This window comes from Meles meles, chromosome X, assembly GCF_922984935.1.
Source record: "Meles meles chromosome X, mMelMel3.1 paternal haplotype, whole genome shotgun sequence".
Lineage (NCBI taxonomy): Eukaryota > Metazoa > Chordata > Mammalia > Carnivora > Mustelidae > Meles > Meles meles.
This window is the reverse complement of record NC_060087.1, coordinates 33,453,172-33,467,889: the sequence shown is the minus strand read 5'-3', so window position 1 is coordinate 33,467,889 and position 14,718 is coordinate 33,453,172.

Here is a 14,718-nt window from a genome sequence, read left to right as displayed (position 1 = left end):
AGATCACAAGTAGGAAGAGAGGCAGGCAGAGAGAGGGGGAAGCAGGCTCCCTGCTGAGCAGAGAGCCCGATGCGGAGCTCGATCCCAGGACACTGAGATCTTGACCTGAGCTGAAGGCAGAGGCCTTAACCCACTGAGCCACCCAGGTGCCCCTACAAACATATTCTTTACAAGCATATTACTTTGGAGTGCATATGGAGCATTTACCAAGACAGACCATCCTCTGGGCCATACAACAAGTCTCAATAAGCTTAAATGGATTCAAATCATGCAAGATATGTTCTCTGATCACAGTGGAATTAAACCAGAAATCATCAACAGAAAAGTATTTGAAAAATTCCCAAATTTTTGGAAACTAGTAATACAATAGTCACCTAAGCAATCCGTGACTCAAGAGATCAAGGAGTATTAAAAATTATTTGAAACTCAATGTAAGTGAAGCACAGCATACCAATATTTTTGAGATGCAGCTAAAACCAATGTTTAGATGAAAATCAATAGCACTAAATGCCTATATTAGAAAAGAATAAAAGTCTTAAATAAATTATCTAACTTCCCACCTTAAAAAATAAAGGAGCACCTGGGTGCCTCAGTTGATTAAGTGTTTGCCTTTGCCTCAGGTCATGATCCTGGGGTCTTGGGGTGGAGCTCTGCATTGGGCTCCCTGCTCAGTCGGGAGTCTGCTTCTCCCTCACTTCCCTGCCCTTCCCCCACCCCTCCTCACCTATACCGTCTCTCAAATAAATAAATAAATAAATAAATAAAATCTTTAAAAAAGAACTAAAAGAAATAAGACAAAACCAGAGAGGGAGACCATAAGAGACTCTTAATCTCAGGAAACAAACAGGATTGCTGGGGGGGGGGGGGGCGGGGATGAGATGGCTGGGGGATGGACACTGGGAGGGTATATGCTCTGGTGAGTGCTATGAATTGTGTAAGACTGATGAATCACAGACCTGTACCCCTGAAACAAATAATATATTATATGTTAATTTAAAAAAATAAAAAAAGAACTAAAAGAATGAAGAATAAAGTAAGTTCAATTAGGCAGAGGTAAGGAAGACTTTGTCACAAGTCAAAGTATTTCACAGCCCGGGACAAAAGTAAAATGTTGAGAACCTTGGAGACACCAAGGGTTTTCAAGCATGTCTACTCCTATTGAGAGTAGGGAGAGACCAATGGGTCTGCTATAAGGTCTGTGGTTGGGCTGGTCATTTGGAATAGGGATCTAGGTGAGAACTCTGTTTCCACTGTATGATACCAAAGGATACTGGATCGAAGACATGGGGAGAATGAGGGTTCTTGGTAGGTTCTGGACCAGGGCAAATTGAGATGACTACCCAAAGCTTTGTCCTTTGAATGACTTATAGCTGTATGCCTAGAACCAGGTGTCTGAACAAGAAGAGCCAATTCAAAATCAAATGTTTTTCTTGTCAGTTACCTTCCTAATTTCCTACCCCTAAGAAAAAAGATGGAAATCTAACCTTCAGACTAAGATTGTCCTTGAATAATAAGACTCCTTTCTAGATTTTCCTTGATGTTTCTTTTTTTTAAAGATTTATTTATTTATTTATTTGACAGACAGATCACAAGTAGGCAGAGAGGCAGGCAGAGAGGGAGAGAGGAGGAAGCAAGCTCCCTGTGGAGCAGAGAGCCCTATGCGGGGGCTCGATCCCAGGACCCTGAGATCATGACCTGAGCTGAAGGCAGAGGCTTTAAGCCACTGAGTCACCCAGGCGCCCCCTTGATGTTTCTTTTAATTTGATTTTATCCATATCAGTATGTTCAGAATGAGAGGAGAACTATCAGCATGATTTCACTAGGCTCTGCCCTGGTCCTCTCACTGGAGATGAACCACATATTCATATTAAAAAATGAAAAAGAATAGATAAGTGCTACTACTCCACAGAGGTGAAATGTTAGTTTCTTCTCAGACCAAATTTGGCAGAGTGTGAGTTTAAATAAAGGAGGTATGGTGATGATGGAGGTGGTCATAGTGGTGGTTTAGTGTGTGTGTGTGTGTGTGTATTTGTGTGTGTGTATGTAGGCCATAGTCAATTTGTTCTCTTTTGACAAAATGGAGTCCAAAGAGCTCTAGAGAGTTTTAGTCAACTGTCTTAAAACCTATGACAAGGCCACAGAATTTAGTTAACAAGTCAAAATTACTTAGAGATCAATCATACATGCAAATGATATGCTGACAGTATTTTTGCCTTTCTTTGCTTTAGTTTCATAGTTTTACTTTCTCTCCTTTTCCATAGTTTCACTCTCTTTCCTTCAGTGAGTAACTAGAAATCCAGAAAGTGGAATGTTTTGAGGAAAAATGAAAAATCGTATTTATTTAGCACATAGTATCTTAGGAAAGTAGAAGGTTTAAAATGGCACAGTATCAAAAAAGTGATAAAAAATAAAATGGCACGCTATCAAAACCAGACAAAGCCATCACAATAAAAGAAAGCAACAAATAGTGCTATTGAACAGAGCTATTAAAGTTGTGAACAAAATACTAGCAAACTGAATTCAGCAACATTTACAAATGATTATACACCACAACCAAGTGGGATTTATTTAAGGAGTGCAGGACTGTTTCAGTATATGAAAATCGATCAATGCAATACACTATGTTAATAGAATAAAGGACAAAAACAACATCTCAATAAATGTGGGTAAAGAATTTACAAGATCTTTCATCTTTTTATGATAAAAACAGCCAACAAACTAAGAATAAAAGGAAACTTCCTAATCCTGAAAAAGACATATACAAAAACCTACAACTAACATCATACTTAAAGGTGAAAGTGAAATTTTTCTTCTAAGATTAAGAACAAGACAAAGATATCTGATCTCACCACATCTATTCAACATTGTACTGGAGGTTTTAACCAGGTAAATTAGATGAGCAAAAGAAATAAAAGGCATTCAAATAGGAAATGAAGAAGCAAAACTATTTTTATTTACAGATGATGTATAGAAATCCCTAAGGATTCCACAAAAAATTATAGAAATTAATAAACAAGTTCAGCAAGGTTTTAGGATACAAAATCAATACACAAAAATCGCTTGTATATTTAAAACATTTTTAAATTTTTAAATCTGAAAATTAAATTAATACAATTCTATTCACTATAGCATCAGAAAGAATAAAATACTAAGGAATACATTGACAAAACAAGAGAAAGACACAGAAAACTACAAAATATTGTTGAAAGAAACTGAGCAGGACCTGAATAAATGTAAAGACATTCCATGTTCATGGATCAGAAGACTTACTACTGTTAAGATAGCAATTCACCTCCCATCATTAATGTTATTTATTCCATCGTAAAAGTTAATGCTACCACATTTTTAATTTTATCAATTTAGTCTCAATTAGCCCTACCTCATACAAATTCTTTTTTTTTTTTTTTTTAGATTATTTATTTGGGAGGGAGGAGAGGCAGAGGGAGAGAATCTTCATCAGACTCCCTACTGAGCAGGGACCCCCCCCCCCCCCCCGCCAACTCAGGGCTCAAACTCAGGACCCTGAGACCATGACCTGAGCTGAAATCAAGAGACAGATGCTTAATCAACTAAACCACCCAGGCGCCCCTCATATAAATTCTTAAAAATACTGCCTCAGCATGCACTTATACTCCAAATAATTCACATATATCAAACACCAACATATCTGCAGTAATACCTGTATAGTGTACACATTTTCTGTACTCCCTTAGTACCTGGGGTTCACTCATTAAGAAATATTTATTTACTTTCTGCATTTTTTTACCTTCATTCTATACTCACCACCCAAAATCAGATGGCAATCCTTGAAGCAATCTACAGATTCAACACGTCTCTAACAATACCCAGTTTGTTTGGTTTGTCATTTTGGTTTTTTGCAAAAATTGATAAGCAGAACCTCAAATTCATACAACAATGAAAAAGGACAAAGTTAGAGGACTTATACTTCCTGACTTCAAAACTTACTTTGAGGCTACATTAGTAAAGACTATGTGGTATTAATAAAAGGATAGAAATGTAGATCAATGGAATAGAACTGAGGATCCAGAAATAAAACTATACATTTATGGCCAACTGATTATTTTGCAAGATTGCCAAGACCGTCCTGTGGACAAGGAACAATCTTTTGAACAAATGATACTGCGTAACTCATAACCACATTCAGAAGAATAGACTTAGACACCTACTTCATATCATATACAAAAAAACTAACTCATAAATGAATTATAGACTTAAATGTAAGAAGTAGAGCTATAAAACTTGTATAAAAAATAGGAGTGAATCTTTATAACCTTGGACTAGACACTGGTTTCTTACATATGACATGAAAAGCATAAGAAACTAAAGAAAAAGATAGGACTAGAACAATATTAAAAACTTTTGCAATTCGAAAGAAAAGGAAAAGAATGCACTGAATAGGAGAAAACATTTGCAAAACACATAACTTATAAAGAATTTGTATCCACAATGTGTAAGGAACTCACAGCTAAGCGATAGAAATCAAATAATCCAATAAAAATATGCAAAGGATTTAGATAGACTTAAGAAGACATTCACATGGCCCAAAATCACATTAAATGATGCTTAACATCAGTAGCCACCAGAAAAGGCGATCAAAACCACAATGAGAAACCTCTTCACCCACACCAAGATAGCAAAAATAAAAAAGATAGATACCAACAAGTGTTGATGAAGATGTGGAGAAATTGGAACTCTCATACCTTGTCAGTGGGGTTGTAAAATTATGTGAAACTTAGAAAACAGTCTGGCAGTCCCTCAAAATGTTAAATAGATGTTAGAATAAGGCTCAGCAATTCTACTCCTATGTTTATATCCAAAGAGACTTGAAAATATATGCTCTGGGGTGCCTGGGTGGCTCAGAGGGTTACTCTGCCTTCAGCTCAGGTCATGGTGTCAGGGTCCTCTGATTGAGCCCTGCATTGGGCTCTCTGCTCAGCGGGGAGCCTGCTTCCTCCACCCCAAGCCCTGTTCTCTGCCTGCCTCTCTGCCTACTTGTGATCTCTCTCTGTGTGTTAAATAAATAAATAAAATCTTTAAAAAAATCTGTCTTCGGCTCAGGTCATGAGGATCCTTTTGAGCAACCTCCATACTTTTTTACAGAGTGGCTGCACCAGTTTGCATTGCCACTAACAGTGCATGAGTTCCCTGTTCCCCACAGCCCTGCCAACACTTGTTGCTTCTTGTGTTTAAAGCCATTCTGACAGGTGTGTGGTGATATCTCACTGTAGTCTTGATTTGCATTTCCCTGATGATCAGGGATGTTGAGTATCTTTTCATGTGTCTGCTGGACATCTGTATGTCTTCTTGGGAATAATGCCTATTCATGTCTTCTGCCCATTTAAAAAATTGGATTATTCATTTTGGGGGGCATTGAGTTTGATAAGTTATATATATATATATTTAGATTTTATTTAATTACTTGACAGACAGAGATCACAAGCAGGCAGAGAGGCAGGCAGAGAAAGAGGAGGAAGCAGGCTCCCCACTGAGCAGAGACCTGATGCGGGGCTCGATCCCAGGACCCTGGGACCATGACCTGAGCTGAAGGCAGAGGCTTAAAGCACTGAGCCACCCAGACGCCCCAGTTCTTTATATATTTTGAATACTAACTCTTTATTAGATATGTCATTTGCAAATATCTTCTCGCATTCCGTAGGTCGCCTTTTAGTTTTGTTGATTGTTCCCTTTGCTGTGCAGGTGCTTTTATTTTGATAAAGTCACGATAGTTTATTTTTGCTTTTGTTTCCCTTGCCTCAGGAGATATATTTAGAAAGAAGTGGCTATAGCTGGTGTCAAAGAGGTTACTGCCTGTATCTCCTTTAGGATTTTGATGGTTTCCTAGCTCACATTTAGGTCCTTCCACAATTTTGAATTTATTTCTGTGTGTGGTCTAAGAAAGTGGTCCCATTTGGCGTGCCTGGTGGCTCAGTTAGATAAGCGTCTGCCTTCAGCTCAGATCATGATCCCAGGTCCTGGGATGGAGCTGCACGTTGGGCTCCCTGCTCAGCAGGAAGCCTGCTTCTCCCTCTCTCACTCCCCCTGCTTGTGTTCCATCTCTCACTGTCTCTCCTTCTCTGTTAAATAAATAAATAAATAAATCTTTTAAAAAAATTTTAAAAAAGGAAAGTGGTCCCATTTCATTCTTTTCCATGTAATTGTTCAGTTTTCCCAATACCATTTGTTGAAGAGACAGTCCTTTCCCCATCGGATATTCTCTCCTGCTTTGTCAAAGATTAATTGACCATGTAGTTGTGGGTTCATTTCTGGATTTTCTATTCTCTTCCGTTGATCTATGTGTTTATTTTTGTGCCAGTACAATACTGTTTTGATTACTACCACTTTGTGAAATAACTTGAAGTCTGAAATTGTGATGCCTCCAGCTTTCCTTTTCTTTTTCAACATTACTTTGGCTATTCAGGGTCTTTCCTAGTTCCATACAAATTTTAGGATTGTTTGTTCCAGATCTGTGAAACATGCTGTTGGTATTTTGATAGGGATTGCATGGTAGTGTAGATTGCTTTGGGTAGTATAGACATTTTTACAATATTTGTTCTTCCAATCTATGAGAATGGAATGCTTTTCCATTTCTTTGTTTGTCATCTTCAATTCTTTTTATCAGTGTTTTATAGTTTTCAGAGTACAGGCCTTTTACCACTTCAGTTAGGTTTCTTCCTAGGTATCTTAATTTTAAATGGAATTGATTCCTCAGTTTCTCATTCTGTTGCTTCTTTATTGGCATATAGAAATGCAGTAGATTTCTGTACATTGATTCTGTATCCTGCGACTTTACTGAATTCTGTTTCTTGGTGGAGTCTTTGGGTTTCTATATAGAGAATTATGTTGTCTGCAAATAGTAAGAGTTTACTTCTTCCTTGATGATTTGGATGCTCTTTCTTTTTTCTTCCTTCCTTCCTTCCTTCCTTCTTTCCTCCCTTTCTTTTCTTTTATTCCTTCCTTCCTTCTTTCCTTCCCTCCCACCCACCCCCTCCCCTCCCTCTCTCTCCCCTCCCTTCCTCCCTCCCTCTCTTTCTTTCTTTCTTTTGTCTGATTACTGATGCTAGGACTGCCAGTTCTATGGTAAATAACAGTGGTAAGAGTTTTAATAATATTCTCTATAATTGTTTGTATTTCTGTGGTTTTGGTTGTTATTTCTCCTCTCTCATTTGGGATTTTATTTATTTGGGTTTTCTCGTTTCTTTTGGACAAGTCTAGTTAGAGGTTTATCAACTTTGTTGATCTTTTTAACAACCAGCTCCTGGTTTCATTGATCTGTTCTATCAGGTTTTTTTTTCCAGTGTCTATATTATTTATTTCTGCTCTTATCTTTATTGTTTCCCTTCTTCTGCTGGCTTTAGGCTCTGTTCTTTTCTAGATCCTTTAGGTGTAAGGTTAGGTTATATATTTGAGATTTTTCTTGCTTCTTGAGGTAGGCCTGTATTGCTATATATTTCCTTCTAAGGACCACGTCTGCTACATCCAAAAGGGTCTGGATTGTTGTGTTTTCATTTTCATTTGTTTCCATGTCTTTAAAATTTATTCTTTTAATTTCCTGTTTGAACCATTCATTATTTGGTTGCCTGTTGCTTAACCTGCGTGTATTGGTGGTCTTTCCAAATTTTTTTCCTGTGGTTGACTTCTAGTTTCATAGTGTTTGGTCAAAAAAGGTGCATGATATGATTTTAATCTTTTTGTATTTATTGAGGCCTGTTTTGTGACTTAGTATGTGGTCTATTCTGGAAAATGTTCCATGTGCACTTGAAAAGAATGTGTACTTTGCTATTTTTGGATAGAATGTTCTAAATATCCATCTGGTCCAGTGTGTCATTCAAAACCTTGTTTCCTTGTTGATTTTTCTGTTTAGGTGATCTATCCATTGATATAAGTGGGGTGTTAAAGTCCTCTACTATTATTGTGTTATTATCAATTAATTCCTTTATGTTTGTTATTAATTGTTTTATATATTTGGATGCTCCCATGTTGGCTCCATAACTACTTAAAATTGTTATATCTTCTTGTTGGATTGTCCCCTTTATGATTTATAATTCCCTTCTTTGTCTCTTTTTGCAGTCTTTGTTTTAAAGTCTAGTTTTTCCATTATAAATATTGCTACTTTAGTTTTCTTTTGACCTCCATTTGTGTGATGTTTCTCCACCCGCTCACTTTCAAATCTCCATGTGTCATTAGGTCTAAAATGAGTCTCTTGTAGGGAGCATATAGGTGGGCCTTTTCTTTTCTTTTTTTTTTTTTAATCCATTCTGACACCCTACAGATTTTGATTGGAGTGTTTAGTCCATTTACATTCAGAGTAATTATTGATATATATATATTTAGTGCCATTTTATTACTTGCTTTGTTATTGTGTGTGGAGATGTTCTCTGATTCTTTCTCGTCTCTGTCACGTTTGGTATCTCCTTTGCATTCAAAGAGTACCCTTTAGTATTTCTTGCAAGGCTGGTTTTGTGGTTACAAATGTCTTTCATTTTGCTTGTCTGGGAAACTCTTTATCTCTCCTTCTAAATGATAGACTTACTGGATAGACTATTTTTGGCTGCAGATTTTTCCCATTCAGCATTTAGAATATATCATGCCACTCTTTTGCACAATCTCCAGCTGCCTTATGGGTCTTCCCTTGTATATTACTGTCTTCTTTCATCTTCCTGCTTTTACCATTTTTTCTTTATCACTTATATTTTGCAAATTTAATTACAATAAGTCTTGGTGTTGGTCTGCTTTTATTGAGGGATCTCTGTGCCTTCTAAATCTGGATGTCTGTTTCCTTCCCCAGATTAGGGAAGTTTTCAACTATTATTTCTTGAAATAAAATTTCTGCTCCCTTTTGTCTCTCTTTTTCTTCTGGGACTCCTACAGTATGAATATTATTGCATTTAATGGAGTCACTGTGTTCCCAGGTCTTTCTTGTGTTGCATAATTCTTCTTTCTCTCTTTTGTTCAGCTTCATTGTTTTCCATTCTTTTGTCTTCTGGGTCACTAATACTTTCCTCTGCTTCATCCAGCCTGCTTTTTATTGCATCAAACCTGTTTCCGGTCTCATTTATTGCATTCTTCATCTCTGACTGATTCTTTTTTAACTCTTTTATCTCTGTGGTAAGGGCCTCACTGATGTCTTCTATTTATTTAGCCAGTTACGTCTCCTGCTTCAGAAAATAATGGCTTTTGAAGAAGAGGCTCTGTAGTGCAGAGGGCCTGGTACTTCAGGGAGTGCATGTGCTCTGGCATGTGCATGTCTCTAGCATGTTCTCTGCTGTTGTGTTCTGGCTGCTCCATCCCTCAGGCCAGTCATCTGCAGAGGTTCTCCTTGCCCGCTGTGGGCAGTGTTTGGTTCCTGGCCTGAATGTGGTGCGTTTTAACCGGGTGTGCTTTGGTCTGCTTGTGAAATGAGACCTAACACCAACTCCAGCATAACTGAGGTTCTGCAGAACTCTCTTCCAGGGGACTGGCATGCTCCACTGGGCCTTAGGCAAGCTTGACTGAGAAGGGCAGTCTCACCAGAGCACAGAGGGGTGGAGCTGGATGTAAGCAAGTTAGGCATCCAGCATCAGTGCTGCACTGCTTCCCACGGGTGGCTCTGTATTTATGCTGAAGGGTGGGGGGAAGAAAGTGTGCCAGCCAACTCCTTTGTTCCTGGAGAGGTATCTCCATAAATGCTGCCTTCCAGGGTCATGCTCTGAGAAGAGTAAATAATCTCCCTTCTGTGTGTCCCAGGCATTTTTCAGATCACTGTTTTTCACTCTGTCTGCCTCTGGGTTGTTTGCCTGTCTTCTCTCCAGGAATAATGCAGTACTGCTACATTAATTACTGCAGTAATGCTGAACTTTAAAAACGCCAGGCTTTAGAGACATGGTGTGGGCAGGAACTTGTGCTGGTCTTTTGGGTGAGGGGCCCACTATGCTGAGACTGATGCAAGCTTGACTGAGAAGGACAGTCCTGCCAGAGGACGGTGGGGTGGGGCTTGTTGTAAGCAAGTTAGGCAGTCCTTAGATACTGTGCTGCCTCCCCCAGGTGGCTCAGTATTTATACCGAGGGGTGGGGAGGAAAATAGTACCAGTGAGCTCCTTTATTCCCGGAGAGTCGTCTGTATGAATGCTGCCTGTTAGGGATGCACTCTGAGACGCTTGAATAATCTCTTCCACTGCATGCCCCAGGTGATCTTCAGATCACTGTTTCCATGCTATCTGCCCCCACCCCCCAGTTGTTTGCCTGCCTTCTCTACAGGAGCAGCACAGTACCCTGTAGGTTCTATCCCAGCCAAGCTCCAGGCATTAAGCCCTGCTGGTTGCAAGAATTCACGAAATTCAACCCCTCTCATTTTTCAAGCCAGTGGCTTTAGGGAAATATTCTCCTTGTCCATTCCCCTGTGTGCTCCTCTCCCTCTCTCTCCCTCTCCCTTCTCTGCAACAACAGCTCCCTCCCCTCCACAACACCTGGAATCTGTTTCTCTCCTGAACCACACCTCTTCACTTCCTACCTTCTCCAATGTGGCTTCTTCTCTCTCTTTAGTTGTGGAGTCTGTCCTGTCAGGCTTCAGGTTGATCTTGGGGGTATTTACGATGATTTGATAGTTATCTAGTTGTGTTCATGGGGTAAGAGTCTAGGGTCCTCCTACTATGCTGCCATCTTCAAAATCTTCCCTGTTCTAGATATTTACTTATTTATTTATTCATTTATCTGCCTTTAACATGCTTTACTCATCATCTGTCTTGAACAATGGCTCTTGGCGGCCACTAGATGGAAGCCTAACAACGTTCACATTTTCAAGTGCCTTTTTGGAAAATCACTTGATTTGTTCAAGCTAGATTTGTGGCATGAACAAAGGCTGTCGTTAGCTTTTAAAATCTGAATTCTCATCTGTGTTTATTGCATAATTTCCCAGCGTAACTTATTGCTGTTGCTGTCAGTCATTGTGATCATCCAAGCCATAAGTCAGTCTAGGAATGGTACGGATTTGGAGACCCAAGATTGAGTGAGACTAGAATCTTACTAGTCACCTTTTCCATGTCACTCCAGGAACTCTGTTGTGCTCTCTTTTCCCTTTTGGTAGATTGTATTATTTACTCACAATTATTTCTTCCCTCCCTGTCTGTGAATACTTTCCTGACCCTTGATTTTGTGTCCGTTGTCATTTATTTTGGTTAATGCTATGTGAGAAGACATCTGGTTTCCCAGATTTGACTGAAAGATGTAAATGTGTTTGTATGTTTGGGCTTGGCCTCTTATGTTTCTTAGATCCACCATTTGAAGACCATATCTGGGCCATGTTGCAGAATGATGACACATGTAGAGTGGACATGAACCCAACACAACTAAATTCAATCCATAACCAAGCCTAGAAAATAGCAATTGAGTCCTGCAAAAGTGATCCTGTAGACCTGTGAATAAGATTTTGAAGTTTCTTGTTAGATAGCTTTCCTGTAGAAAATTACCCAAGATAACTCCCCCAAATATAAAAGTTTCATACCTAGTTCTTTTACTAATGTGGTCCCCCTACATAGAAAGATAGCAGCCAGATTTTGATTACTCTCAGCTGTAAATAAATAATGGCTATTAGTCATTGCAAATTGGTGCCTGGTAAGTCAATTTTCAAGTTCTAATTCACTTCAGTAAATGCTTTAATAAAAACATTGTCAAAGAACGAAAGTTTAACTTTATGTAGTTTCCAGGACCCAATTACCATGAAAACTGGTAAGCTTCAAGGAGCACCATAATCCTTTTTATATGTGCAAAGAAAAAATACTTCTTTAAGTACAAGTTATTTGGCTTTAGTTTCATACAAGGTGTTTTAATTAGTTTCCTTTATAAAGCAGCATGTAGTAGACAGAATAATGACTTCCCGAGGCTATTTACACCCCAATCCCTGGAATTTGTGAATATATCACTTACATGACAAAAGGGATTTTGCATATGTGATCAAATTAAGACCTTTAAAATAGGGAGATTAGATGAATTATATGGGTGGGACAAATATAATCACATGAGTCCTTAAAAAGGAAGACATTTGCCCAGTTATGGTCAGAGAAAGATATACTGTGGAAAAGAACAGCCATAGAGAGGGAGCACTGCTGACATTGAAGACTGAGGAAGAAGCCTCCAAGCCATGGAATGTGGGCAGCCTCTAGGATCTAGAATAGGCAAAGAAATAGATTTTACCTTGGAGACTTCAGAAGGAATTAAGCCCTGCCTACACATTGATTTAACCCATTGTGACCTGTGTCAGATTTTTGACCTACAGAACTGACCAATACAGAAATTTGTATAATATGCAATGTTATATTAGTTTCAGGGGTATCGCATGTTGATTCAACAATTCTATACCCTCTCACCACAATAAGTGTAATCACCAATATTGTAATACAATGTTATGACCATATTAATGACTATTTTCCCTATAGTGTGCTTTTCATGTCCATGACTTATTTATTTTATAACTGGAAGTTTATACCTATTAATCCCCTTCATCTATTTCACCCATCCCCCCCACCCAGCTCCCCTCTGGTAACCACTAGTTTGTTCTCTGTATTTCAGAGTCTGTTTTGTTTTTTTAGATTCCACATATAAGTGAAATCACGTATTTGTCTTTCTCACTTAGCATAATACCCTCTTATTGTCCACCCATGTTATCACAAATGGCAAGGTATTCTTTTTTATGGCTAAGTAATATTCTATTGTGTATATACACCACACTTAAAAAAATATTTTATTTATTTATTTGACAGAGAGAGATCACAAGTAGATAGAGAGGCAGGCAGAGAGAGAGAGAGGGAAGCAGTCTCCCTGCCGAGCAGAGAGCCCGATGCGGGGTTCGATCCCAGGACCCTGAGATCATGACCTGAGCCGAAGGCAGCAGCTTAACCCACTGAGCCACCCAGGCGCCCTCCCTCTCTCTTTTTTTTTCCCTTCCCCTATATTCAGCTGTTTTGTTTCTTAAATTCCATGTATGAGTGAAATTATATGGTATTTGTGTTTCTCTGACTTATTTTGCTTAGCGTAATGCACCTAGCTCCATCCATGTCATTGCAAATGGCAAGATTTCATCGTTTGTGATGGCTGAGTAATATTCCATCATATATATATATGTATATATGTTCCATATATATGTGCACATGTATATGTATGTATACATATATATTTATTTTATGTTTTTATATATATTTATATGATATAAAATATATATATTGACTGACTGTATTCCTAAATATATATATATTTATACACACACACACACACACACACACACCATTCCTCCTTTATCTATTCCTCAGTTAGTAGACATTTAGGCTCTTTCCATAATCTGTCTATTGTGGACATTGCTGCTATAAACATCAGGGTGCATGTGCCCCTTCGAATCACTAGTTTTGTATCCTTTGGGTAAATGCCTAGAAGTGCAGTTGTTGGGTCATAGGGTGATTCTATTTTGATCTTTTTGAGGAACCTCCATGCTGTTTTCCAGAGTGGCTGCACCAGCTTGCAGTGCGTAAGAGGCTTCCCCCTTCTACACATCCTTGCCAATGTCTGTTGTTTCCTGTATTGTTAATTTTAGCCATACTGACATGTGAGATGGTATCTCATTATGATTTTGTTTTGTATTTCCCTGATGATGAGTGATGTTGAGCATCTTTTAATGTGTCTGTTAGCATTTGTATGTCTTCTTTGGAAAAATGTTTAGGTCCTCCGCTCATTTTTTAATCGGATTTTTTTGTTGTTGTTCAGTTGTACATCTTCTTTATATATTTTGAGTATTAACCCCTTAATGGAAATATCACTTGCAAATACCTTCTCCCATTCAGTAGGTTGTCTTTTTTTATAGGTTATTTCCTTTGCTATGAAAAAACTTTGTTCACAACTTAATTTTGCTTTTGTTTCCCTTGCCTTAGGAGATGCATCTAGAAAAATTGTCACTATGGCTGATGTCAAAGAAATTACTACCTGTGTTCTCTTCTAGGATTTTTAAGATTTTAGGTCTCACATTTAGGTCATTCATCCATTTTGAATTTATTTCTGTGCATGATCTTCAAAAGTAGACCAGTTTCATTCTTTTACGTGTAGCCGTTCAGTTTTCCCAGCACCATTTATTGAAAACACTGTCTTTTCCCCATTGTATATTCTTCTTTCTTCCCCTATAACTCTTAATCCTCATTTAAAAAAATGCTTTCTTCTTTTTGCTCTTCAGCTTGTGTGCTTTTCATTCCCCTCTCTTCTAGCGTGCTGACGGATGCTTCTGTGTCCTCTAATCTACTATTGATTCTCTCTAGTGTGTTTTTCTCTTTCAGTTATTTTATTCTTCAACTCTGATTGGCTCTTTTTAATATTTTCTATCACTTTATTAGCAGTCTCAGATTTCTTCCATTCTTTTTTCCAGCTTTGTGAGTATCTTTATGATCACTATTTTAAATTCTTTATCAGGCATATTGCTTATCTCTGTTTCACTGATTTTTTTTCTGAGTTTATTTTCTTGTTCTTTCTTTGGAGCATATTTCTCTGTCTCCCCATTTTGCTTGATTTTCTGTGATGGTTTCTATGGATTTGGTGGGAGGGCTACTTCTAAAGTTGGAATGGTCTTGCGCATGGTGTCCCCCGTGCAGATTGTGTGTGATTGGTGACTTTTGCTGGCTAGCAGGAGCTGTGGCAATATATGTTAGTTACTCTTTTAAACCCTGGCTTTTTACAGAGAGAATAAGGAAA